Source organism: Carcharhinus amblyrhynchos, chromosome 8 (genome assembly GCF_965287045.1).
Source record: "Carcharhinus amblyrhynchos chromosome 8, sCarAmb.v2.hapA, whole genome shotgun sequence".
Classification (NCBI taxonomy): Eukaryota; Metazoa; Chordata; class Chondrichthyes; order Carcharhiniformes; family Carcharhinidae; genus Carcharhinus; species Carcharhinus amblyrhynchos.
The window spans coordinates 70,240,674-70,268,400 of NC_137331.1; the positions used below are offsets into that span (position 1 = coordinate 70,240,674).

The following is a 27,727-nucleotide window of genomic DNA, read 5'->3' on the forward strand; positions in this document are numbered from 1 at the left end:
AAAAGAGAAAACGCTGGAAAATCTCAGCAGGTCTGGCAGCATCTGTAAGAACAGAAAGTAACTGACATTTCAAACCCAGGCGACTCTTTGTCAAAGCTAAAAGGCATAGAAAGCGGGAGATACTGAAAGATTTAGATTTATAATGAAAGATGAGTCAGAGCAACAAAAACAAGGGGAAAGGCTGCTAATGGCAGTCCATAGAGGGAATAAAAGGTGTGAATGGTCAAACGGCAGAGAAGCTGAAATCAAAAGGTAAGCAGTGGCAGATGAAGATGTGGGGAGGAAGTGGGGAGGATAGGTGGGAGAGAAGTAAAACTGAGAAAAAGGAGAAGCATAGGGGGAGAAAGGGAAGATAAAGTAGGGAGAAAAAGTGGGGGGAGAAAAATAAAGAAGGACAATAAAATGAAAGGTAGAGAACAGTTAAAAACTAAATAAAATGAAAACAAAGGGATTGAGGTGGGGTAGAGCTGAAGTTGTGGAATTCTTCCTCAACCACGGTCAACAGTTGTGCTCCTTCTTCTTCAACCATGGATTACCACCCACAGTTGTTGACAGGGCCCTCAACAGCATGTGGTCCATGTCCCACACATCCACCCTCACACCCTCCCCTCCCTTCCAGAACAAGGATAGTGTCCCCCTTGTTCTCACATTTCATCCCACCAGCCTCCGCATGCAAAGCACTGTCCACACGTAATTCCACTTTCAAGGAGCTATAAACATGTACCCTAGATTGCTTTGGTCTGTAACTCTCCCCAAAGCCCTATCATTAACTGAATAAGTCCTGCCCTGGTTCAATTACCAAAATGCATCACCACGCATTTATCTAAATTAAACTCCATCTCCATTCATCAGTCCACTGGTTCAAGATCCCATTGCAATCCGAGATAACTTTCTTCACTGTCCACTATGCCACTAATTTTGGTATCATCTGCAAACTAACTAACCATGCCTCCTATAGAGCATAGAACATAGAACACTACAGCACAAACAGGCCCTTCGGCCCACGAGTTGCACCGATCACATCAACACCTATCTGTAACCCCCAATCCCATAAAACCCCATATACTCATCCAGAAGTCTTTTAAAAGACCCCAGCGAGTTCGCCTCCACCACCACTGGTGGCAGCCGATTCCATTCACTCACCACCCTCTGAGTGAAAAACTTACCCCTAGCATCACTTCTGTACTTTCCTCCCCACACCTTAAACCTGTGTCCTCTCATAGCGACCATTTCAACCCGGGGAAATAGCCTCTGAGAATCCACCCTATTCCTCTCAACATTTTATAAACCTCTATCAGGTCGCCTCTCAACCTACGTCTCTCCAGGGAAAAGAGACCCAGTTCCCTCAACCTAACTTCATAAGGCATGCCTCCCAGTCTAGGCAACATCCTTGTAAATCTCCTCTGTACCCTATATTCCCATCCAAATCATTAATATAAATTACAAATAACAGTGGACCAACACTGATCCCTGAGGCACACCACTGGTCATAGGGCCTTCAGTTTGAAAAGCAAGCCTCCACAACCACCACCTGCTTCTGTCATCAAGCCAATTTTGTATCCATTTAGATACCTCACCCTGAATCCCTTGAGATTTAACCTTATGCAACTACCTACAATGCAGTACCTTATCAAAGACCTTGCTAAAGTCCATATAGACAACATCAACTTCACTGCCCTCATCTACCGTCTTGGTTACTCTTTCAAAAAACTCAAATTTGTGAGACATGATTTTCCATTCACAAAGCCATGCTGACTGTCCCTAATCAGTCTTTGTGTCTCTAAATGCCTGTAGATCCTGTCTCTCAAAATACCTTCCAACAACTTACCACAGATGTGAGACTCACCAGCCTGTAGTTCTCAGGCTTTTCCCTGCAGCTCTTTTTAAACAAAGACACAACATTTGCCACCCTCCAATCTTCAGGCACCTCAACTGTGATTACTAATGATTCAAATATTTCTTCTAGGGGACCCGCAATATCATTCCTAGCCTCCCACAATGTTCTGGGATACACTTCATCAGGTCCCGGGGATTATCTACCTTGATGCTCTAAGACTTCCAGCACCTCCTTCTCTGTAATATGTACACTCCTCACGACATCACTATTTATTACCCCAAGTTCCCTAATATCCATGCTTTGCTCAACAGTAAATACTGATGAGAAATATTCATTTAGGATCTCATCCATCTCTTGTAGCTCTGCACATAGATGACTTTATTTATCCTTAAGAGGCCCTAGTCTCTCCCTTGTTATCCATCTTAAATAAACTTTGTCTGATAAAAGCTCCTTAGTGGGTCATTTGACTCATACCTGAAGTGAAATGTCTCATGCTTCCCCTAGCCAAATTCAAAGTGCAAAACTTATGGTCCAGGCAGGCTTCATAAAACATTTTAGAGTTTCTGAACTGAATTATAATACAATTTCACAATTCCTTCTAAGTGTTCTGAGATAATTAGTTCCCAACTTTGATCAGTCTGCAAGCATGCCTCTCTAATGGTTATTCAATCAAATCATTTAATTTCTTTCTGCATTATAAATTTAACTACTTTATTATGAATGTTCCATACCTTCAACTTTAACAATTTTTCTATATTTTCCTCAACTTAATAACTAATACTCTGTTACTCTTATTAAACTCATTGTCCCTTTTTGACCAATTCTATTGATTTCTATTGAGTGGGTGTGCAAAGAGATAGAAAGATTTGGAAATGGAAAACTCACAGGTGATAGAGAGAAGGTCATAAGAATAAAGAAGGATGCCTGACTAAGACTGTGAAAATTATAGATGGCAAGAATTTTCAATTGGCGACTAAATTGTCATAGACCAGTGAGCTAGGGTAGTATGGAGTACTGAGGAACAATATGGAACACCAGATAATTTGTAATTCATGGCCAGATGATTTCAGGGAACTGACCAGATGGGTGTTAAAGAAATTAAATCCACACATGGTGATGTATGATCAACAGTTTTAGTGGCAATGGGAATAGAGACACAGACAATGTTACAATGGTAAAAGTAAGTAACCTAATTATTTATTTCTTTGACTCAAAATCAATTTTTGTCTGATTATGCTTCTAAGAAGTGCATAGGTGTATTTTCTATATTAAGAGGAGCTATATAAATCTTAGTTGTTGTTCTCTTGCAGAGGAATAGTCTATGAAGTTTGAAATTGAATTCTAGTATAAGAAGCTGCTTTGCTGAGTTGTTCACAACCAACTTACCAGAAAATAGATTGTACTTTCAGAAGGTTTTAGGGATTATCAGTTAGTAAGTTTTCAAATATGGTCAATTATTGGAACAACCAGAGCCAATTTACTTTGGAAATGTCATTTCATCCTGTTAGTTCCTGATGCAAGTAGTATTGAGATAACATCATACTTCTGTTAATCTTGTCATTGCATGTTCCCTGTTTCCAAAGATAGGAAAACATCTTTCTCAGCATTTTCCCATGAGAGTTCTACCTGTTTGGCATGTTTGTTGCTTTGACATCTGCCAGTGCCGAAATGTACAAGTAATGGCTATACTTATAGCATATTCACTGAATACTTTATTGTTGCAGCTTTCTTATTAAAAACAATGGAAGTAGAAAATTATTTCAAATCGGTAAACAGCTTAGACCAAAGAACTTGATATGAATGTGTAAACCATCATGGACAGTAATCATTATCCTTAAATGTTTCTACTATGATAAATGAATAATCTATTACACTGGTTGAAAACAGTAAGCTGGAAAAATACAAATGCATCTTAATTGTTTTTTTCTCCTCCCTGGTCCAATCTTCCACCTCAGTAGATTGCTTTTTTTTTCAAGTTATCCCTAAACCAATACATTCAACAGAAAAATGCTTACATTGGGGAAAATTTCCTCCACTCTGTGGAATGGAATTAGAAACCCATTCTTTATCAATTCAACCATATCCACTGCTCAAACTGTTAAGATGGTACTGTCGCTCTCATTTTCAGGTCACATTTTGACTCACACTTTATTATGGCATTTCTTTGCTTGATTCCCCCATTCTTTTGCACCTCTCCCTCCTCTACTTCAACATCATATTGTCTACTAGCCACTCAGGAAACACAGTGATTTCCCAATTGTCTACTTTCTACATTCTTTTAAATTTTATGTCAAGAAATATCATAGTTTATTGATTTCAATTGCTATTCCCTTGCAACTTCTTCTATGAAGTCATAACTGTTCATTCCTTGTTCAAGCTCAGCCCTACACATCAATTTGATTCCATGGTAATGCTCTTGATTCCAAACAGGACACATGGGTTTGATCCCCACTCTAGGTCATGAACACATAATCCACTTCAGAATGACAGTAAGGAATGTTACGTTGTCAAAGTTACTACCTTTTGGATGATATGCTAAACCTGTCCTGGCCCCCCATGCCAACACTATAGTTAAGAAAGCCAACCAATGCCTCTATTTTCTCAGACGACTAAGGAAATTTGGCATGTCAGCTACGACTCTCACCAACTTTTACAGATGCACCATAGAAAGCATTCTTTCTGGTTGTATCACAACTTGATATGGCTCCTGCCCTACCCAAGACTGCAAAAAACTACAAAACGTCATGAATGTAGCCCAATCCATCATGCAAACCAGCCGCCCATCCACTGACTTTGTCTATACTTCCTGCTGCCTCAGAAAAGCAGCCAGCTGAATTAAGGACCCCCTAGACCCCAGATTTACTCTCTTCTATCTTCTTCCATTGGGAAACCTTAAATCATGTCAAAGAAGCCATCCTCTATGGATAAGCCCTCCATATACACAGGATCTGCTCAGATGAGAAGGATCACAACAGACGCCTACAGCCAAAAGACGCCCTTGTGAGAGCAGGATATGGCACTCGACTCCTCAATTGACAGTTTTGATGCACCACAGCAAAAAACCAAACTGACCTCCTCAGAAGACAAATATAGGACATGGTGGACAGAGCACCAGTCATCCAGTACTTCCCCAGAGCGGAGAAGTTACTTCTCTGTATCCTTCAACATGTCAGCAATGAAGACTAAGACCTCGCCAAGTCCATCCCCACACCCCCACTACTCGCCTTCAAACAGCCCCGCAACCTCAAACAGACCATTTCCGCAGCAAACCACCAGCCTCCAGGAGAACAGTGACCACCACACCACACAATCCTGCCACAGCAACTTCTGCAAAACATGCCGGATCATCTACACGGATGCCATCATCTCAAGTGAGAACACCATCCACCAGGTACACAGTACATACTCTTGTGATGCGGCCAACATTGTCTACCTGATACGCTGAAGGAAAGAATGTCCCGAGGCATGATACATTGGTGAGACCATGTAGACACTACGACAATGGATGAATGAACACCGCTCGACAATCACCAAGCAGAAGTGTTCCCTCCCTGTCGGGGAACACTTCAGCAGTCAAGGGCATTCAGCATTTGATCTTCAGATAATGTTCTCCAAGGTGGCCTTCAACACACATGACAATGCAGAATCGCCAGGCAGAAACTGGTGGCCAAGTTCTGCACACATAAGGATGGCCTCAACTGGGATCTTGGGTTCATGTCACACTACCTGTAACCCCCATGACTTGCCTGGGCTTGCAAAATCTCATTAACTGTCCTGGCTTGAGACAATTCACACCTCTTTAACCTGTGATTAAAGCTCTCTCCATTCGTATTGTCTGCACCTGAAAATTCTTGATTACCTGTTCAGGCTCACATTGCAATCATTATCTTGTAATTGAATTTGTGTCTATATATGCCCTATTTATGAAACAAATCCTGCACTCATCTGATGAAGGAGCAGTGCTCTGAAAGCTCGTGCTATCAAATAAACCTGTTGGATTTTAACCTGGTGTCGTGAGACTACTTACTGTCCACTGGGAAAAAGATTTAAAAGTTTAAGGACATGTACCAACCAACTCAAGAACAACATTTTCCCTGCTGCCATCAGAATTCTAAATGGACTTACCTTGCAGTAAGTTGATCTTCCTCAACACCCTAACTATGACTGTAAACCACATTCTGCACTCTCTCATTTCCTTCTCTATGAAGCATATCTGTATAGCATGCAAGAAACAACACCTTTCACTTTACACCAATACATATGGCAATAATAAATCAAAGCAAATCAAGTAGAGGATCGATCAAAATATTAAGGTGAGCTTATAAGATATCTTGAAGAAATGGTGGATTCATTCAACATTCCAGTCAGTCTTCACTGTGCTGCACTTGCAACAAAAAAGGCCACTGTGACTAGCGATCAAGAGAGGTTTATTTTCTATGGACTATTGTAAGGATAAGGAAGAATATAATATGCACACAAGCTTGTGCGCTCCAAATGTTAACTGCACGGCCAAATCCACGTGCTTACTTCTAATCCCCACTCAACCAAGCAAAACACTTCCTCTGTTGGCTTAGTTAGCAATTCCTTTCATTCAATCTTTCATGCCCTCACACAGACATATCATTCAGAATCTCCCTTCCTTACTCTTTCCATTTCTCCTGATTCAAATCTTAGAGCAATGGCACATGATTGCCTCAGATACCAACGGTCTTGATACCAACTCAGATACCAACTGCCAGCTCTGCCTTTACTATTTAAATGAAAACTCACCTCTACTGTACAATCAAATTCTGCTATTCCATGGATAAGAAAACCATAGAGATTTCCTCTCAAATCATCAAATGTCTTATTGGGTCTCTTCCCCTACCCTTTCCAGCCTTAACTCCCCTGCCAAGAACAAAGACCTTCTAGGTTTCAACATTTCTAAGAATGTGGCTCTTTGGAAACTTGTCTTAGTCCTCATCCTTGACTCCTCATTCCGATCCCAATTCTTTGTCACTTTCCAGTTTTTCTTCAATCTCCCCTTCAGCCATCAATTGATTCCTCGAATCAGAAATTCACCTCCTGTTCCCCTGACCTTCACCTCCAGAGGGCTGAACACTTAATCAGCTTTCATTGCTGCAATGACCATCAACTTTGTAAATTGTTCCCTTTGTACAGGTGTTGTCTCCTTCAAAAGTACTGCCATTACTCTCCTTCCCAAAGCCTCCATCCTTATCCTATTTCATTCTATACAGTTACCGTCCCATCTCTAACAACCCTGCTCCGTAATTCTTTAGGAAACCTCTCCCATCATTTTTGCCTCAATGTCTTTGATGCTTTGTGTTTTCGTCATGGTTGCAGCAGAGTCTGTTGTGATTAAAATCAGTAGTTACATCCCCCGTGGCTGTGACTATGACTCAGAATCTCTCTGTGACTAGTTTTAATGTTTGCCATGGTGAACTATGCAGTACTTCTCAAATGTCTCTTCTCAGAATGTCATCTTACAGAATTTACAACTTGTCCTAACATAGCCAGCATATCAAAACAGTGACTTCTCCATCTATGTCCGTGCATTCATCCTGAACAATCCCAAAGCGCTAACTTGCTTTATATCTTTTCCTTCATTATATGTTGCTTTCAGCAATATCACCTATAGGGGTACAGTTAGTTTAAATACGTATGTTGATGATATTTGATGCAGCTTCTCTATAGCCACCTTCAACTCCACATTATCAAAAACTGATTATGTGCAATTAATTCGTGAATGAGCAACAACTCCTCAATCTGAGTTTTGATAAGACCCATCTCATTTTATTTAGGTCCAATCAATATCAATGACTTCCTACTGACTCCCTCTACAATTGCCATCTTAATCTTAAACCAATGGTGCAAAATCTGAATGGTCTGTTCAACCCTTATGTCATATCCATAAAATGTGAAAGAGATCATAAAGTGTTTAAATCAAACCTTACTTTCTGTTTATTTAAAAATGGACATTGGTGGACCAAAACACAGCTGCTACAGGTCACATGATTTGGCTACAATTCTGGAAACTTCCACCAGCAATTACAGTTCAAAATTCAATCCTCAGTCTTATGAAATTTCACACCTATCATTCTGCTGAACCATTGCAATCAATTTAATAACGGCAAGGCAGATGTCTGTCTCCTCAGTCGAGATTTACAGAGAGAGCCACCAAAATTTGTTATACCTGCAGAGAGACCAATAGTCACCATCTTTCCCCTAAGATGTAGAATGAATTTTGACCAGAGACGCAGAAACTAACTGTTTCTGTCTGTCTGGGGTTTGCACATCCTCCTCGTGTCTGCGTGGGTTTCCTCCGGGTGCTCCGGTTTCCTCCCACAGTCCAAAGATGTGTGGGTTAGGTTGATTGGCCATGATAAAATTGCCCCTTGATGTCCTGAGATGCGTAGGTTAGAGGGATTAGTGAGTAAAATATGTAGGGATATGGGGGTAGGGGCCTGGGTGGGATTGTGGTCGGTGCAGACTCACTGGGCCATAGGGCCTTTATCTGCACTGTAGCATTCTAATGATTCTATGATTCTAAACTATAGTTGACTCATCAATAGGCAACATCACATGGGCTAATCTTCTCTGTCCTTTTGAAAAATTTTAATGTTACACTCCTGGACTCCCAGGGCAATCAGCTGTTAACATAGTGTGTGTGTGTGTGTGTGTGTGTGTGTGTGTGTGTGCACGTGCATGCGCATATGTAGCTGTAATGACCATGCCCCAGGTTTGAATGTATTAGTGAACAAGATTTCTGATTTAACCCTAAAAACAATTTCTGCAAGTTAATTTAAAATTCACTTCATGAACAGATGGTTTGGGGAAACATGCCACAGCCTATTTCAAAAAATTAAAGCACCTCTGCTTATGGACAGATGGCGAGAAAAATGAGAGTTCAGTTTGGCGCTCTCCCTATCTGTAACACTGAGCATAACATCCTGTGTATCACTAAAATTGCTTACTTCAATCTCCACAATATTTTATTGCACTGTTTTATTACACTACTGCTGAAATTCTAATCCACACTTCCTTTGTTTCAAATCAAAAATTGCTTGCCCATTGGCTTGACCATTTCCTTGCTCTTCCCACCATCCTTGGACCATTCTGCAATCTAAGTGCACATTGCCAACAATTTTCTTTCCTGAATTTTGCCCTGCACTAATTATCATTTGTTCATTATTCCAATCTTCACCAACATTCACTGCCTCACTTTCCCATGTTACAGTCATGCCCTCAGTTTTAAATTCGTATATGACCTCATCTTACCTTACCTCTAAGCCTCCTCCAGCTCTCAGATGGAACTGATTATCTTTGATGTTGTGATTCTGATTTACATATCATTACCATTCATAGTAAATCCTTCAGTCATCTCAGTTCTACTCTTTAATTCTCATGCCTAGTGCCACGGACAAAAGGGGGTTTAATTTAAATAACCCTGATTTCTCCTTTCACTGCCTGTCTGTAAGCAGAAAGATGTTTTTTATTATTTCCCTTTTTTAATATCAAGGCATTTTTTCCCAACCTTCAGTTTTGGTTTGATCTAATTCTCTATCAATGGGGTCAATTCTCCCATCGCGACCCAAAATTTTTCTGGTGGGTCTGGTCAGGAGAATCATGTTGTCGGCCTTTTTCCGGGATTTGCGCATGTGCCAGGAACACCTGCACATCTCCCAGAGCTGGAGAACAGTCAGAAATCGACAGTAAGACAGGTAAGTGACTTGAATCGTTTTTTAATATGTTTTGCATGTGATTATCAGGAACTTGCCAGGCCCAATTGAATCTCCCACCCCGCCAGGAATACTTCATTCCTGTGGAGGTTTGATTAGCTCCCAACATTCGGGGAACTAGCAGGAAACCCCCCGGAATGAAGGTGGGGCAATCAGGGTCCCCCAGGGGGTTGGGCTACAGTGGCATGGTGCTCCCTGGGCATGGGCATCCTGGCAGTGCCAGCCAGTGCTCCCCGGCACTTCCCAAATAGAAATTTCCCATGCCCTGAGGACACCTTGGCACTGCCCATCAAGTATCAGGCAGTGCCAAGGGGGCAGGGCCTACTGTGATGGGGCCTAGGGGTGATCGGTGGGAATGGAGGGTCCCCTGCCCCTCTGCACTGCAATCGGTCTTGGCTGGAGGGATGACAGCAATTGGGGCGGGCTGGGAGGTGGTCTGCCGGGCAGGGGGCCTGCCTCCTGGGGGTGTCTGATCCTGGGGAGGAGGTCAGCAGGCAGGGTGTCTGTCGGGGTAAGGGAGGTGGGGTGGACATTGGGGCGCTCCGGGGAAGGGAGATCAGGGCTGGCCTGGGAATTGTTGTGGGGGTGCGATCGAGCCATGGCGGGGTGGGGGAACAGGCTGGGGGGTGGGGGGCTGGAAAGGCAGCACTATGGGGGTCCGGGCTGGCCAGCAATTGAGCTGGCTAACAAACGGGGAGACTGGCAGATCGGAACCACTGCGCATGCAGAGTTCTGGAGCAGTCAGACTCTGACGTGAATTGGCCCCACTGCCCCTGGGGTTTTAATGAGATTCTCAGTTGTGACCTCTGTATTGCACAGAGTGGGGAGTTTCAGGTCTGAATCTACACTTAAAAAGCAGTCGTGATCTAGAACAGTTTTCCCGCCAATTCAGCACTTTTGGGAGAAACACCTCCACATAACTCCACAGAAAACTCAAACGAAGATTAACTAAAAGTGTTAGATTATTTTGCATACATTCAAAACGCAGAAGGATGTACCACTACATAGCCTCTGGTACATTTTCACAATAAAAGAGGGATAGAATAAAGAAGAGATACAGGGCAAAGGTCATAGAGAAGATCAGAATTATTGTTTCATGCAAGTCATTAGTCCAAAATCAAAGTTCACTGGGGTACTCCTTCACAGAGGAAACAGGTTGAAGCTGGATACTAGATAATTCAATTTTTCTAGTTGAGGTGACTTCCATGATGGGATAGGAGCATGGGATGCGATTTAGTCTTGTAGGCACTGGCATAGAAGTTCAAATGTTCCAGTGGAAACAGAACAAGTGGGCAATCAGGTGTCCAAAAACATGGATAGAGCCTTTTTTATTTGCTGCTATCTGTGAGATAGAAAATGGCATTTTGCTTTTTCTTTCATTCCACAAGGCACACCTCTTGGGGAACCGAGCTTGGGGAGGGGCATATCATGTGACAAAATTCCCACTTCCCCTCCTTGGCTTGGACAAAGGATGTATACTTCTTGTTTGGATTCTTGAAAGTATTAATGTTTTACCCATCAATAAGTTCATTAGAGGTTTCAGTATCTTTTGTCTTCACAGACTGATTGTTCCCATTGCTCAGGAACTTGCAATAGAAATGTTAAGGGACATTGTACATTTCCTTAGGATTTGAGGGGACATTGGCTCATCTTTAGGTTGAATGAGGTTGTTGCTATTTGAAGGCCAGACATTCCTTTTGTGTGAATTATTGCCAGCCATAGTTTCAGTCCTTTTACAGGCTTTGTCTCATTCGAAAGATTTTTTTAAAAATTATCGATGCTGATAAATTTATAAAAATATAGAGTGAAGTCTCAGTCCCACAACACTAGATGCCCCAATTTTTTTGGTTGCATAAAATCTTCTTGGTATTTTGTTCTACCACAGCTCAGTATCAATGTTGGAGTTTCCATTAATATTAGAAGTGGTTTGAAACATAAAATGTTGTTGTGCGTATCACACAGTGAAGTGTTTCCTCATTGCTTGAAAATTAATATTCAAGGAATTTAAACAATATATATGCAGTTGCATAAGCAGGTTAGATTGGGCAATCAAGCGAAGAGAGATCTCCATACAATTCATTATTATACTGTGTCTTGTTATTCACCTGTTAGATAATGTACATTAAGCTGCAGTATCAGATTGGTTTGTCATTGAATTAGTGCTTTGTAATTTATTTCCTGCAGATAACTGCAAATGAGATGCACTTAATGATAGTAAATTTGTGACTAAACTGCAGTTTATCACAGTGGGTAAAAAACAATAAATAACAAGTCACCTATTGCTTTATGTACCTAAATGTTAAAAACAAATATTTTATTATTGCTACCAATGTTTTATCAAAAATTATTAGTGTATAGATTTTAATTACATATTTTCAAATAAGATGCTCTTCACATTATAACTGCATTTCTTTGATGAAAGAATCCTCATTATGAAAAAGATTATTGCTTTTAATTGTTTTACAGTTTTAAAATCATGCACACTTTCTACTATTTCACTTCCTATTAAAATGGTTGCCTATAAATTTTTACTTCCAACACAATATCACAAGCGTTGTTGAGATTTGCCAATTCCAATGGGGAGCTAAAGGGATGAGGGAATAACTGGGATCTGCTGTTTGTTTTTCCATTCATTAAAAAAGTCCTTATAAAGCTAGAAATTCCTTGAAATCGGGGGAAAAGCCTTCTGTTCTAAAACTGTCCCCTTGGTTCTATCAGTTAATGACCGTTGGAACAACCATTACCCTTCAACTTCTAATTCTCAATTTCAGTAGATGGAAAATCATTGGAGGCACAGACATAGGCAATAGCTTTGTTAAATTACCATTTCAAAATCTGAAGTAATCTTATTGAAGCTGAACAGTGTTGTGGTTAAAGTGCAGTGGGGAATCTAGTTTCTAACCTGATCCTGACGTACAAGTGAAACGGCTCAAGTGTTACAGAGGAGACTGTTCCCTAATGTCAGAGGATTAGGGAATATTTTAGGCTAAATAATGGGAATCTTCCAATGAAAACCAGTGCAAAATGCCTTATAGAGATTTATAACTCTCCAAGTGGAATACAAAAGGTCAAGCCAGAGAACCATTTCAAGATAAATCATGACTGCATGATGTGGGGATATAGCTTTAAAAAAATGTATATATAAAGCAATATCAGGATTTATTTCATGATGATGTAAAGAGTAATACCATCTATCAGACAGGAGCGGAAAAACTATTACGTCTGTCGGTTCAGGTTAGATATATTTCTAGAGGCTTCACCACATGACTGCCAACCTCCAAATGCCCTTGCCCAGTCAAGCACTTTATTATTTACCAACTCTAATATTTTAACTGATACTTCACATGTACAAGGAAAATAATGAAAACACTGCCCAATATGGGTTCAATAAGCATTCAGGAAAATATGGGATCCTTCACAATTGAATTTGAAAACTGAAAAATTCACTAAATGCCCTCCTACTTCAAACTATCTGGTAATTTACTTTATTGGCTTCTTGCAGGATAAAGCTATGTGTTTGCCTATATTAACATGTCAAGAAACAAACTAACTAATAATTTACTTTATTGGCTCCTTACAGGATTAAGCTATGTATTTGCCTATATTAACAAGTCAAGAGACACGTTTAAGTCCTTGTTCTTTCTTCCAAAATATATTGATTCTCGTTTTTCTACATTTGAATTGTGTCTGCCTGTTGACATTCTACATTAGCAACACAGTAAATTGTGTAAGCCAGAACAGAAAGTTACAAAGTGATAGGGACACTTTAGGTAAATGGATAAAATTGTGACAAACGGAGTTCAATATGTGGAAGTCTAAGGTCTTCCACTTTGGATACAAGAAAGAGAAATAGGGATATTTCCTTAGACTACTAGCTGTGGAGAAGCAAAGTTGTGAAAAAAAATCACAAAACTGGTACAGATCCAAAAAGTAATCAAAAAAGGTGAAAGAATGTTGGCATTTATCTCAAACTGATTGAAATTCAAAAGTGAAGAGGTGATACTTCAGTTGTACAGAACTTTAACAAGATGCCATCTGAAGTATTGATCTCAGTTTTGGTCTGACTATTTAAATACTGGCCTTGGCCAATGCAGCTTTACCAGAATAATGCTGAGATTTAACAAGTTAAATTGTGGAGACTGTCAGACATATTTAACTGATACTTGTTTGATATTCGCTTGCTAGAAAGTTGAAGGATGGTCTCATAAAGGTGCATAAAATGATAATGAGCCCAAGTGGTGTCAATTCAGAGAAACTGCTTCCCCTGCTGGGAGAATCTAGGTCAAAAGGACGTAATCTTAAAATTAAACTGAAAGCCATTCGGAGTGAAAGCAATGAAGCATTTTCTTTTCAATAAAGGATAGTGGAAATATGGAATTCACTTTTCCAAAAGATTGTGGATGTGGGGTAGTTGGAGGGTAATAGATTGTTGGCAATAATTCCAGATCAAAGGGAGCTAAATGTAGTTAAGATATAGATGAACTGACTGGTTGGCTGACCTGATTCCAAGGACTAAATACAACTCAAAAGCGTGTTTTGTGCATGTGAAGTATTTTCAATTGTCCTGGGATAATGATAAATTGGTCTGTAAATACATTGAATCCTACAGTGGAGAAGAGGCCATTTGGCCCATCCAGTCTGCATCTTACTCTGCCCTCTCCCCCACCCTATCTCGGAACCCCACACATTTACCCCATTAATCCCCTAGCCTACGTATTTTGGGACACTAAGGGGCAATTTAACATGGCCAATCCCCCTAACCTGCACACTTTTGGAGTGTGGGCGGAAACCGGAGCAGCCGGAGGAAACCCACACAGACACTGGGAGAACGTGCAAACTCCACACGGACAGTTACCCAAGTCTGGAATTGAACCCGGTTCCCTGGCGCTGTGACACCACTGCTGACAGTGTACTAACCAATATAACATTCTGAGTTAAACGCCCATTGCCACAATGGGACGGGGAAAGTGACTCCATGTCGCCTCCTAATCCATGTTAGCTGAGGATCTGGCGCACAAAGCAAGGAGACTGATAAGTTCCGGAGAAGGATGGTGTAGCTTAATAAAGGGAAAATATCCTCGAGCATTCAAACCACCTACCAGCTTCCTCCAGTCTTTAGTGTCAGCAACATTCGCATTTATTACTGTCCAAGTATGTACCTCTTCCTGTCTTCTGACATACCAGCTCCTTATAAAGAATGACAGGGGCAAAGATCAAAAGATGTCAATGTCCCAGCTCCTCCTTTATCGACGCCTGATTTTGGTGTGAGCTGCCGAGCCGAATGCTTTGATCTATCGCAATGTCGCCCTTCCCACTATTAACGGATCTCACTCAAAAAGCAGCCACTGGGACAGCAGCGAATCCGCAATCTCTTGGGACGGAAAACAAGCAAGCAAAGATCTTTGCCTAACGCCCTTTGCACTTTGTTATTCTAAACAATCAACCTCCCTCTATTTATTTACGATGCCAGGTCAAAGCTGAATAAGAGGAATGCCAGCAACATACCCAGAATTATGCCAGTGTAAAGTTCCTCAGTGAACCACAAGCGCAGAATCTTCCGAAGCTTCTCTGGACCACATTTCTCATCCAAACTCTGGACTTATTTAAATAATCGGCAGATCTACCAATCATGGATAATGTGGAAGCCTGGCGAATTCAGCGCCGCAGCCCAAATGTGTGCATTATATAATATAGCCCTTCACTTAGCGTCTGCAGAATCACTCAGCGTTTCGGGACCTGTCAATCATTACTCATGTATTTTAAGGGGAGAGAAACATACATAATGTATGTTCGTGCTCACTGCACCCACATGGGAGAATTATCTGTTTCTTCATCAGGAGAAAAGTGACCATTTCCATCCGCCACCCGCTTTGCCAGCGGATTGCAAACGCGGGACATGTGCAAACTCATCCATTAGCTCGCCCTGTCACTCTTTCCATCTCTGTATACCACAGCCAGAGTGCCAGTCTCAAGGTGAAGTGCACTCAAGTCGGAATGCGCACACCTTTGTGCTGTTCCCACTGAAAAGTTTGACATTCACATGTCAAGTGGATGAAAGATGGAAAACGTCTTTCTCCCTGGGGGTGGTGCTGGGTTCCCTCGCTACCCCCGCACCATCCCTCTCTCTCAAGTCTGGCTGAGTTTGAAGGCTGAAGGGGGTGAAGGAAAAATGCGGTTGGCACATTATTTACTGAGTAAAGTCCAGCAGTGGTGTCAGTATAAACAGCTTACCTGAGGTGTTGCTAACAGGTGTTGCTCTGACTCCAGACACTGATGCACCGAGCTCCCAGCGAGACCACCAACCCGGTTCTGGATCAGACTGAGAGATATCCACTTCTACACCAGGAGCCGAACAGCGCTGCTGAGGTCCATCCCCCGTACACACACAGAGACACAGTGCGAACTTGGGGCACGGTAACTCGGGCTGATATAGCCTCTCCCAGCCGTGGCTAAATCATACTAATACAGAACGTCAGGCTCCTCTATCCAGGCGTGGGCTCCAAACCTAACCCAGGACTAATGCTCCCTGAATGAAAAGCTCTGTCACATTTCTCCAATGCAATTCCCCCAGTGCCAAAGGCAGCGACGAGATAGACCTTGCTGCAGTCCGATTAGTTTAACTCGCGAAGCTGCCGGCTGATGCTTAAAATCGCTGAGATGGGAGAGTCTTACAACTTGTCTCTCTCTCCATGGTCTGGGGACCACCTGACGGCTGCGAGTGGAGCTGCTTCGTAGCGATTTTGTGTGTGTTTGCCTCTTGTGTTTACCCCCTCCACCCACCCACCCACCCACCCTTGTGTGGACTGCACGAAGCAGTGAATCAGCAAGACTTGTGTGAATGAAATGGCTGGCTGAGGCTGCAGAGAGCACAGTCTGAGTGATGTGACACCGCCACTCAGCGCTGGGACTCAGTACACAGCAACACAAGGCTGAGCGGAAAGCTGTGTGCCAGGGCTGTTATTGCAATCGCACCGTGTGGTCTTGCTGCTGCTTAGAACGGGGATTTTTTTTTCAACACCAAATTAAAGGGGAAACTGGTAAAAAGAATGCATGCAAATTACACCTCGTGATATTGTGCGTCTGAACCAAAATGTTATAATTTCAATAAAAATGCGAAGTAATTAAAATGCAACGCACTGCTGCAGACTAACAAGATAACTGACATTGACAGGCTCCTTCAGGTGGAAGGGAAATAATGAATGTTGCAGCATTGCAAATACTAGAAAACAGATTGACTCTCGGAGGGTCACACGCTGACTCCGGGTATTCATGTACCAGGTTCTTGTGCCCAGCGAGATCTCACACAAACCTGGCTGAAACCACTCTTAAAGTAGCACTTTTCCATCAATAGCTTTTTCCAGGTGAAATGTTCAGGTGGAAAGTTGCAGTTTCTACATCCAGGCAGCCTGCGGCAGCGCCCCTCTCTTCCTGCGGTAAGCAGTGATAGTGTTGGTTTTGTCTCCGCGAATTTACAATATGGGACTTTCCTCCTTTGAAGATTTCGTCCGCCTTATCCTAGTATTGAAAAACTTATATTTTCTGTTACAACAGGTACTTGAATAGAATTGATCAATGTTGTGATTCAGATGCAACAACAGTTGGCCCACGTGTGCACAGAATAGTTCAGAAAAGTTGTCTTTCAAATCTCAATGTTGTCTTTATTAAGAAATGGGAATGTTATGCTGAAATTTCGCAGCACTAGTAGGTACTGCAGTAAATAAATAATTGGACGTTTTAAAACGATTTGAGGCAAGTCCACTCGATATTTCTTTGAATTGGACAGCGAAGGGACCTCACTTTGTACTTAACAAATGTTTTAATTAACTGTCCATTTCCTTCACAAATGCCTGCCGCTGAGTAGTTTAAATCCCATGGTAACACTAGTCGGAAATGAGCTCATTAAAAACTAGATATGTCTAAAGTTTTAAAGTTCCCTTTTATCAATGTTGATGTGGAGATGTCAGCATTGGACTGAGGTGGGCACAGCAAAAAGTCTCACAACGCCAGGTTAAAATCCAACAGGTTTATTTGGAATCACAAGCTTTCAGACCGCTGCTCCTTCATCAGGTCTTTAACCTAGTGTTGTGGGACTTCTTATTTTAACAATGTTATCTGTTCAAATTTCCTGACCCCATTTAAGCTTCTTTTTACTGTTCTATTGGAGGAGATGACATTGCACCATTATTGACGAGGTCAATTATCTGACTTTAATAATGCCATCTCTACAAAAATAATGCATAAATTACTATTCTGCCTGTTCATTTCAAACTTATTTCTCCAGCACAGGATAATCTAAAATTGGACTGTCAAATCCCAGAAGCTTAGATTGTACTAAGTAACGATTTTGTTCTGAGAAACCATTACAGTTAGCCAGTACAGTAATTAAGCGATAATGAAACAAAATAAAGTGTTCTTGAAAAGTTTCCCGGACCCCAATTACAACAACATGAACACGGTGATCCTGAAAAGCACACAAGATGAATGTATCACTCACTTCACTGCAGTAAGAGGAGCATGGGGTCAGTGAGGGGAGACTTCTCCTGAGTGAGACAGAAACCAAGTAAGTATAATTGGGAATTTGTTCAAGATAGGCATTCTGAGCACAGGAGGAAAGACGTGCTTTAGGTAAGGTTTAATGCAAGAAATCAATTGTGCTGAGTAGGAAATTTGAATCATAGAATCCCTACAGTGCAGAAGGACGCCATTCAGCCCATTGAGTCTGCACCAACCATAATACCACTTAGGCCCTATCCTCATAACCCCATGCATTTATTCTAGCTAGTCCTCCTGACACTAAGGGGCAATTTAGCAGAGCCAATCCACCTAACCCACACATCTTTGGACTGTGGGAGGAAACCGGAGCACCTGAAGGAAACCCATACAGACATGGGGAAGGGTGGAAGAGGTGAGTTTTTCTTTCATTCTTCTTCAGCTCCAATATTTGATTTCCACATTGATGCAGCAGAAGGAGCAGGTAAATAAGTAACTGGTATCATTAAAAACTAAGTAAAGTTTTTGGCGGTGCCAAAACCAATTGGGAGTTGTAAGCTTTATTAGTTATAAATTAATTAATGAGCAATTATTAATTAAGTAACACATATTGGAGATGGCAGGACAGATGTTGTGCTGTGATTGCAGGACATGTGATCCGGGGCAGACACATTTACAATTAGTGTCTGTGGCTGCAGGAACATTGGCCCCAAGCTCTTGAGTTGGAGGCTGAGCTGCAGACCATGTGGTACATCAGGGAGGGGAAAGGTTATCTGGAATACTTCATTCCAGGAAGCAGTTATACTCCTTAGGATAGGGCTTATTGATTTGGTTAGTGGTCAGGGACAGGAGGGTGTGACTGGAATTGAGGCAGGTCAGAGAACATAGAGGCAGGAGTGCAGGAACCCGAGTCTTTGCAATTGTCCAACATGTTTGAGGATTTTTCAGCTTGCTTTGATGAGAGTGGAGCAACAAGGTGGATGAGCTAACTGGTCATGGCACGATGGTATAGGAAGTCATTCAAGCAGGGGAAGTAACAAGGAGTGTGGTGGTAATAGATGATAACATAGTCAAAGGGATTGACATAATTCTCTGCTGCAAAAACATGAGTCGAAACAACTGTGTTGCCTGCTTAGTGCCCAGGTTCAGAACAACTCTTTGGGCTCGAGAGGACGAGGAGAAGGACCCAGTCATCATGGTCCATGTAGGTACCAATAACATGGGCCTGTCCAGGTTCCCAGTGATTCTTGCTGAAGGAACTGTCTGCTACAGCAATTTAATCAAGAGTGTCCAGTTTTCCAGTGGGCCTATGACTCAGGCCATTGGCCATCTGAACAACAAACAAACAAAGGACAAAATCGGCCCAACGAGCCCGCGCCGCCATCTCAACGCCACCAGTCCACCTCTCTACCCATGACCCCTATCTAATGTTTTATGGCCATCCAGATTGAGGGAAACTGATTTAGGGACAATTTATTCCTGCCAATCAGCCTAACAGCACTTCTTTGGGGTGTGGGAGGAAACCGGAGCACCCGGAGAAAACCCATGCAAGCACGGGGAGAATGCGCAAACTCCCACAGACACCGGCCCAAATCCATGTGTCTGCACAGCAATCAGCGATAGTCACTGAGCTGTCGTCTGGCCACACTACATATCGACTGGAAAAGTCAGATGGGCAAAAGTAGCTTAGAAAAGGAGTCCATAGAATGTTTCCAAGATAGTTTCTTAGAACAGCATGTTCTGGAGCCAACCATGTTCTGCAGGCTATATTAGACATGTTATTGTGCAACAAAACAGGATTAATTAATGATCTCATATTGAAGGCACCCCTTGGTAGAAGTGACCATAATATGATTGAATTTAATAATCACTCTAGGGGAGAGAGGAGTGACTCCAAGATTATGATTTTAAACTTAAAAAAGGGCAATTACGAGGGCATGAAAGCAGAGCTGGCTCAAGTGAACTGCAAATTAGGTTAAGGGATAGATCAATAGAGATGCAATGGCAGATATTTCAGCGGATATTTCAGAATACATAAAATAGATACATTCCAATGAGTAAGGAGAAGTCCAAGAGATGGACATATTATTGTGGTTAACTAAAAAGGTTAAAGATAGTATCAGACTTAAAGAAGAAACATATAATTGTGCAAAGACAGGGAGGAGATCAGGATTGGACAGAATGTAAAGAACAGCAAAGGATGACAGAAAGATAACTGAAGCTTAGCCTCCCTATTTTTGTATTCAATTCCCCTCGCAATAAATGATAACATTCTATTAACTTTCCTAATTACTTGCCATACCTGCATACTAGCCTTTTGTGATTCATGCACTAAAGCACCAGATCCCTCTGTATCTTAGATCTAAATCTAATAATTTAGATCTCTCATTGTTTGGATAAAATGCTTTTTTTTATTCTCCTTGCCAAAATGGACAATTTCACACTTTCCCACATTATACTCCATTTGCCAGATCTGTTTTAAATTGTTAGAAAGTAGCAAAGCTCATTTTTCAATTACAAACATTTTGTTTAGCATTTCAAAATGATCCAAAATGCATCCTTATCTGTAGTTATGAGAGATTAATCTGAAGAGATAAATGTTTCTTACAGGTTATAAGTAAAGGTTTGGGACAGATTTGTTGCAACCCAGTTTTCTGATGTGAAGCAACATAGGAATATGTAATTAATGCCGGTGATGCCCATATCCTGCTTTAAAAAACTTGAGTTTTCAAGGATCCCTGCTATAATCATTGAGCACCAATGAGGAAAACCATATCCTGTCACCTTCATGTTCTTTTGAATAATATATATTCAGCTTCAAAGGGATTAAAGGAAGATACCCAGTGGCCCTGTCAATAAAATCAGTATTTACATTGCAAATAAATGGATGCTAAATGAGAGTGATATCCTAAACATGAATGTGCACAGTTAACTCTCTAGAAATAATTTAGAACAATATCCCCTTGAATTTACTTCTCAGAATGACTAAGGAAATATACTTTAAATAATTTTCAGGGATCTTAACTCCTTGTAAGAAAAAGAAAAGAAACATTTATTTCATCAGATTAATCCGTGCTGCCATCAGGGACACTGTAGCAGGGTTACACTTCAGCGGGACTGGAAGATCCTGCCAGTGGGAAGGGCTGGAGAGTTCCATGCAATGTTTCAGTAAATGAGGAGGTTATAAGTAGTGAATATCTCAGTGAAAGGAAACTTATGGATGGTGACTGCTTCAGTGAAAATGAGATTAGCATAAGTGAGTACCTCAGTGAAAGTGGGATTAGATGGCATTCATGCCTTGGTGAATGGAGCAATTATTTAAGAGTTTGTGCATCAGTGATTGTATAGTTAAAGGAGGTGAGTGTCTCAGTGAAAGTGGGGGAGGGAGTGTTGGATAGGTACAGCACACCAATTGAATTGTCTGATTTTAAACTTTTAGAGATGCATAATTTATGATCTAAAAGTTCAATTTTTAATGGATGACTCCTTAACCCATTTGGAAGGTGAATGTATAATTTTGTCCATTAACTGTGGTGATTGACTGCACAGTCCTAGGAACAGTAGTTCTTAAAGTAGAGCATCAAATGTTCTGAGCTAGCCTCCTTCACATTGTTCCTCCATACCTCGGTCTGCTGTGTACCCTGTTTTCACATTGCTTTCAAAATTAAAGTGGAGCCAAGGACCAGCTATTTTCTTTGAAACCATCCATTTTTTCACTCTCTGGAGCTGCATCCATCGAGACACAGACAGTGTTTTCGCTGTCATATTTTGAATGGGATACTCACTAGATTCACGGTATGACCTTTTTAAGTTTAGGATGTGAAGGCTAAACCTATCTTGTTGCTTTCTCTACAGTTTTACAATTAGCATATAGCTGACACCTTAAAATCATTGCATGTAGTGCAAGATAAGGAGATAAAGGAGGTGACCGGATTATTTTAGAACAATGTGTGGGCATGACTAAGAAAGTGAGAATACTTCTGAGAGGAAGCCATATAAGTCACGAGTATTTGTTTTGCGAGGTTGATAAAATGTTTGAATGTATTGTCCATGCCGCCTAATTTTACACATCAAATTCAGCACAAAGCTAAGTTACACTATTCCCCATTAAAACTATGTGTTCTTACACTCTGCAGAGCTGCCTTTCATTCACCATGATTCTGTTTCAAGACACGTATTGGGCACAATTCTATACCTCACTTTGATAAGTTCTGAGGCAAGATGGAAGGGAGTGTGAAATTACACTGATGGTATTCCTTCCAGGTTTGCGCCTTCCCTGTCCTGTTAATGATTTTACACTGGGGCAAGCAGGTCCTCTGCTACAAGCCCTTGTTAAGGCCCCTAAGTGACCTTTTCCCACCCAGCCTCCATTTTTAGGTTGGCAGGCAAATGACAGCTCAGGGGAAAATATGAAAATAAAGGTAGTGAGATCTTGGGCAGGAAGAGAGGACATCTCCATCAGAAGCCCCCTTCATACTGGGAGCACCCTCCTCTTAAGGCCCAGTGACCTCCGACCTCCTTTCTCCACTTCCGGTCTATCTGCTGAGACCTTGGTCAACCCCATCGCGACCCCCTCAGTTGTTCCCTACATTCTACACCCTGGGACCCCTCTACCTTCTCCTTCAGTTCCCGGAAATTAGTGCCAGGCAGCTCTCTGCCATACGTCTTCTGGCCACTGCAGCACTGTGGTTGGAGGGACTGGAGAGTTGCTGGTCAATCTTTAATCATTAAGATGGAACTTCTAACCGAGTGAGAGCCAGAAATCCCGCCTTACATCAATCAATGCTCATTTTGGTGTAATATGGAATTAGGGCTACTACAGTCGGCAGGGACGTACTCTCCATTGACTCTTCAGATGATGGGGGCTTACCTAAAAAGTCCAGCCATTCTGTATCTGCATATGGGGCAGTAAAACTTACTCATTTGATTCTTTTGCTGATACGAGGTGAAGGAGCCAAGCATAGAGCAGCTTGCAGCAAGTGAACCAATAGAAACTAGCAATAAAATAAAACCTTCAAGAGCTATTTGAAAATAAAGTCAGTGGTTGATAGGCAGATTGGAAGTCATCTGTTCTTCAAATTTCATTTTATGTTCCTTTGAGAATATCATTTCAACATTTCACCATTTTATGCTACTAATCAGCATTTAGAATACTTGCCTATATTAAATTTTGAAAATCATTGCTGCCACATTATTGACTTAAACCGGAGTTTTCCACTTTTACTTAGCATTCAGTAACCTCCCATGCTTGCCATACTGGATAGACAATTTGAACAAATGTTTCAGAATTATCTTATGCAGGCATTTGTTGTGTGTGCCAGAATTGAACTGATCACGGAAAAAGTCAATGGCAAATTATCTACTTCAGCAACTCTGCGTAGAATACTAAGAACCATTTTATTGTCACACAATGGTTGTGTTACCTGCTCCAAAGTAAACTAGTTTTTGAATATAAAGGACTACTTAATGCAACCTTCTGGTACCTTAATCTGGCTGTAGCACTGCAAATATGTAAATTGGTGGACAGGAACTGACCCATTTGTGATGGAGTTATTCTCTCCATTTAGGACAACTTCATGAAGGCAACTTTTGTTTTCCTTTCCTTCAATTTGTATAGTGTGTGGAGGAAAAAGCACATTGATAATAGTCCTCATTTAAGTGTCTTCATGTTGGACTCTGTACCCAGATGTACAATGTACTTCACTGGTACATTTATTTAACATAGTGACCATTTGGAGTGCAAGATTTTTTGTCACATACTCTAATAGCCAGATTAGAGTGCATAAGAAGGCCCATTCTCTCACATTTGTACTTTCATGAAAATGGTTCTAATTTATGGTGGTAATGACAGCAAAACTGACAGCAATCATCTTGCTAAGCCACTAAAGCTAACAGCAACTTTGGGACACTGCCCATGCAGTTAATAACACAGAAATTCAGAAGCTGTTGTCAGTGCTTCAAAATTGCTTCTGGTAACCTACTGTTAAGGTTCACCCAGAGTGGAACCCCTAAACAATCAGTAAGGTAATGAAAACTTCTCTGGTTGTACTGTTACTCTCACTGTAACATTCATTTTAAAAAGCTGCACCTTGTTGAAGGAGGTGTAACTAGATTTTTAATGGCACATCAATTTCATTATTACATCTTTTACCCCCATTCATTAAGAAACCCACCCCCTTTATTTCCCCACTCTCTCACTAAGACACTCAACTCCTCTAATCTCCTCCTCTCCAGTTCATAGAGCCATTGGCTTCTCTCGTTCCTCTAGTGCTTTGATTTCACTTGTATGTAAATTAACTGTGCGCCATACTCATTAAAGCAATTGCATTCATGTTCCATACACAAAATGGTAATGATCTTCCTTTAAGATCTAGATGAGTAAAAATCAATAACTTTATTTCTTAATCTATCCAACCATACAGTTCAGAACAACAGCTACGTCAACACTCACAGTCTTATCTCTTGCAATGATAAATGTGTCACTACAATTCCCCCTCAGGTTTACACACATTTCACCAGTGTGCTTGGATAATTTGCAGCTTAACCTTCTGCTGGATGAATTCAGCTCAAGTTCCTGATGTAACACACTGTACATTTTTCCTGCTAAATATTTACTATTTTTATTGAGTAAACAAATGAAAAACATCCTGGGGGAGTTTTCTGACTCTTTGCGCTGGCAGGATCATCTGGCCCTGCCGACGGTGAATCCATGTTGTGTGTTTCCTGGTGACAAGGAGTGGAATCAATAGGAAATCCAATTGACAATGGTGGGACCAGAAGATCCCACTGCCAACCAATGGTGGACCACCTCCAGTCTCTGAGGAACACGCCACGGGGGAAGCACAAAGGTTATCAAATGGGATGTGCAGTATAAATTACACAGGATGGGAACAATAACTGTATGAAAATGAAATTGCGTAGAATCATTGAAACTAATGTAATGCATTTCTTTGACCTATTGATGGTATGTTTGAGAGACTATGGGCATTATTGTGACTGTACATACAGGGCAGATGGACTGCAGACCACTGAAGGCAACCAGGCCAGCAGTATTTTTTGCAAGGCATTCAAATCAAGTCAGGAGAGCAGACAGTAAATAAATGCTGTTTATTAATCATGGAAAGATTAAGTCATGATGGCGAGTTGGCTGTCAGTGAAGTATTGTATACTGAATTTGCATGAGTATTATCTTACTGCAAGCAACTGCATATATTGTGGGTGGGATTTTCCAGCTGCACTCGTCCTGAAACCTGCACAAGGTCAATGGACCTTTCCATGGTCCACCCCTTGCCCATTCTGATTCCCATGGCAGGTGGGGCAGTAAAATTGTGTACAATTTTTCAATTTATGGAACATGTGAAGTAGCATATCTACATTAGTGTAAAAACTTTAACTCTTCCTGCATTATTGTGCTGTGGCAATCTTCCTTTTACCAGGCATTTCATCCCACCTAAGTCATCTCTCTGCTTACGTTCCATACCAGACTCACCCCACACAATCGGCACCTCATTTTTCTCTTTTCTCCATGTTGTAAGTATTTAAATGTGCTTTAATGCATGAAACATGTTTTATTTATGAGCGGCATGTGCCAGAGCAGAATATGCTAAAACTATTATTTCTTGTTTGGAGATGGTTATATCCAGGTTAAGGGTTACTTTGCTGTAGTGCAGGATGAAGTTGAGATGCACTACATTTTGCCAGTAATAGTTTAAAACAGGGTATAAGCATTCAATTCCAGTTTCAATAAAGAGAAAAAAGGGAGTAATAGTATCAATACCTGTTTAATTTCTGATGAGAAGAATTTTAGAAGACTGGCCAATTTCACACTTTCAGTTAGACATGAGGTTGAATTGCATAGCTTTGTGTTGTGTTGTGTTATGTTGTGTATTTAATACACACCAAACCAGTGTAACGCAAGTAGCATGCCAATTTTGTATTGCCCACTTATTACAATAATCTGTGTATTAATGATGCATTAGTTGCATGTATCAGCAGTGGGCCCAAAATCATTAGCATGATTTAAAACTAGCCTACATAACATGAACCCAACCTACATCCCTTAAAGGGAGTTATTCCATAGTCAATCTGATCTGAGATATAATGAAAATACGGCTGATTGTGAAGAGTTCAGACACCCAAAATTTTTGCACACTGCGCTAGATGTCTTGGCGAAGGAGTTGAAAAAGATAAAAATATCTTGTATCTTCAGGGGAGCAAGTGGCCCTCCAGGCACACAATGAGAAGGCAATAGGAACAGATAATCATGGAGGTCAATGCCAAAAGCCTGAATGCAGTGCGCAAGAAGTTTAATGATCCCACCAAAGTTGTCAGGGTCAGTTAAGCAGAGACATGCACCTGCATGTTTGAACCCCCTATGAAGGAGATGATGTTGGTCATTATGGGAATGGCCATTGCTGAGACCGTAGACGGAGGTAAGGTAGAATCCTCTGACGGGGATGATATCCTAATACTTAAATCCTTCTTCCCAAATCCCACTTCTGCACACTTCTAACTCTGCTGACTCACAATCTGCATACCATGTAAACAGAAACCTCACTGATTCCTTTGTTATGTCCAGACCTGATTACCCTGACTGGCCTCCCTGGTTTTACCCTCTCTAAACTGAAGATCATTCAAAACTCTACTGTATGTGTCTCAACTTGCACAAAATTCAGTTCACTGATCACCCTTGTTCTCATTGACCTATACTGCATCTGGTTAAGCAACACCTTGAATCTAACATTCTCATTGTTGTTTTAAAATCCCCCAATTACTTTGCTCCTTCCCATCTCTGTAATCTCCTCTAGCCCTATATCTGTGTTCCTTCAATTCTAGCATCTTGACCATCCACAAATTTAATTGCTCTGCCATTGACAATCGAGCCTTCAATTGTCAAGGCCCGAAGCTCAGGAATTCCCTACATTGACCTACCACCTCTCTTCTCCCTTCCCTCCTTTAATATGCTCCAGAAAACCTACTGCTTTGAACAAGTTATCTGTCTTAATATCAGTTTATATGGAACAACATCGACATTTATTCTTCCTGTATTCCTGTGAAGCGACTTGGAATGGTTGATTAGGGTAAAGGCCCAATATGAATACAAGTTATTGTTTGTGTTGTTGAACTTCTTAGTTAAATAAATCAGCAACTGGCCTGCAAGTAGTTGATGATACTTTCAAATGTTAAATAGCACTCGTGGTGCTGCTACATATTGCATAATATCACGGTTAGCTAAGCAAGGTTAAAAGAAATCATTGGCTAGAACATGGAGCTCCAAAATGGCAGTACAGTTAAACATTGTTTGATGTTATGATTTGACTGCTCTGCGTACTTCTGGTGGATGTTAAATATGCATCTATTAACTGCTTTACCAGTATGGCTTTTTGTGTGCTGTGTATCTCTGAGCCCAATTTCATTCCATTTATATGTTAAATAGGGGAAGGCGATGGCCTAGTGATATTATCACAAGACTATTAATCCAGAAACTCAGCTAATGGAGTGGGGATCGGCGTTCGAATCCCACCACAGCAGGTGGTGGAATTTGAATTCAAAAAGGAAATATCTGGAATAAAGAATCCACTGATGACCATGAACCCGTTGTTATTTGTTGAAAAATCCCATCTAGTGCACTAATGCCCTTGAGGGAAAGAAAGCTGTTGTC

At 41.2% G+C, this 27,727-nt stretch overlaps 1 protein-coding gene across 4 annotated transcripts in view; it reads right to left on the minus strand.

Moving 5' to 3' along the window:
• The window catches only part of sntg1 (syntrophin, gamma 1), a 418,937-nt gene extending 402,656 nt beyond the window's left edge, over nucleotides 1-16,281 (minus strand). For 3 of the 4 annotated variants that reach the window (XM_080194933.1, XM_080194934.1, XM_080194936.1), the window contains exon 1: nucleotides 15,808-16,281. The gene's annotated coding sequence lies outside the window, so the exon portion shown is untranslated. Of the gene's footprint in view, nucleotides 1-15,081; nucleotides 15,134-15,807 lie in introns of those variants that run through there. The other variant, XM_080194935.1, reaches the window with a different exon arrangement.
• Between the last annotated feature and the right edge of the window lie 11,446 nt (nucleotides 16,282-27,727).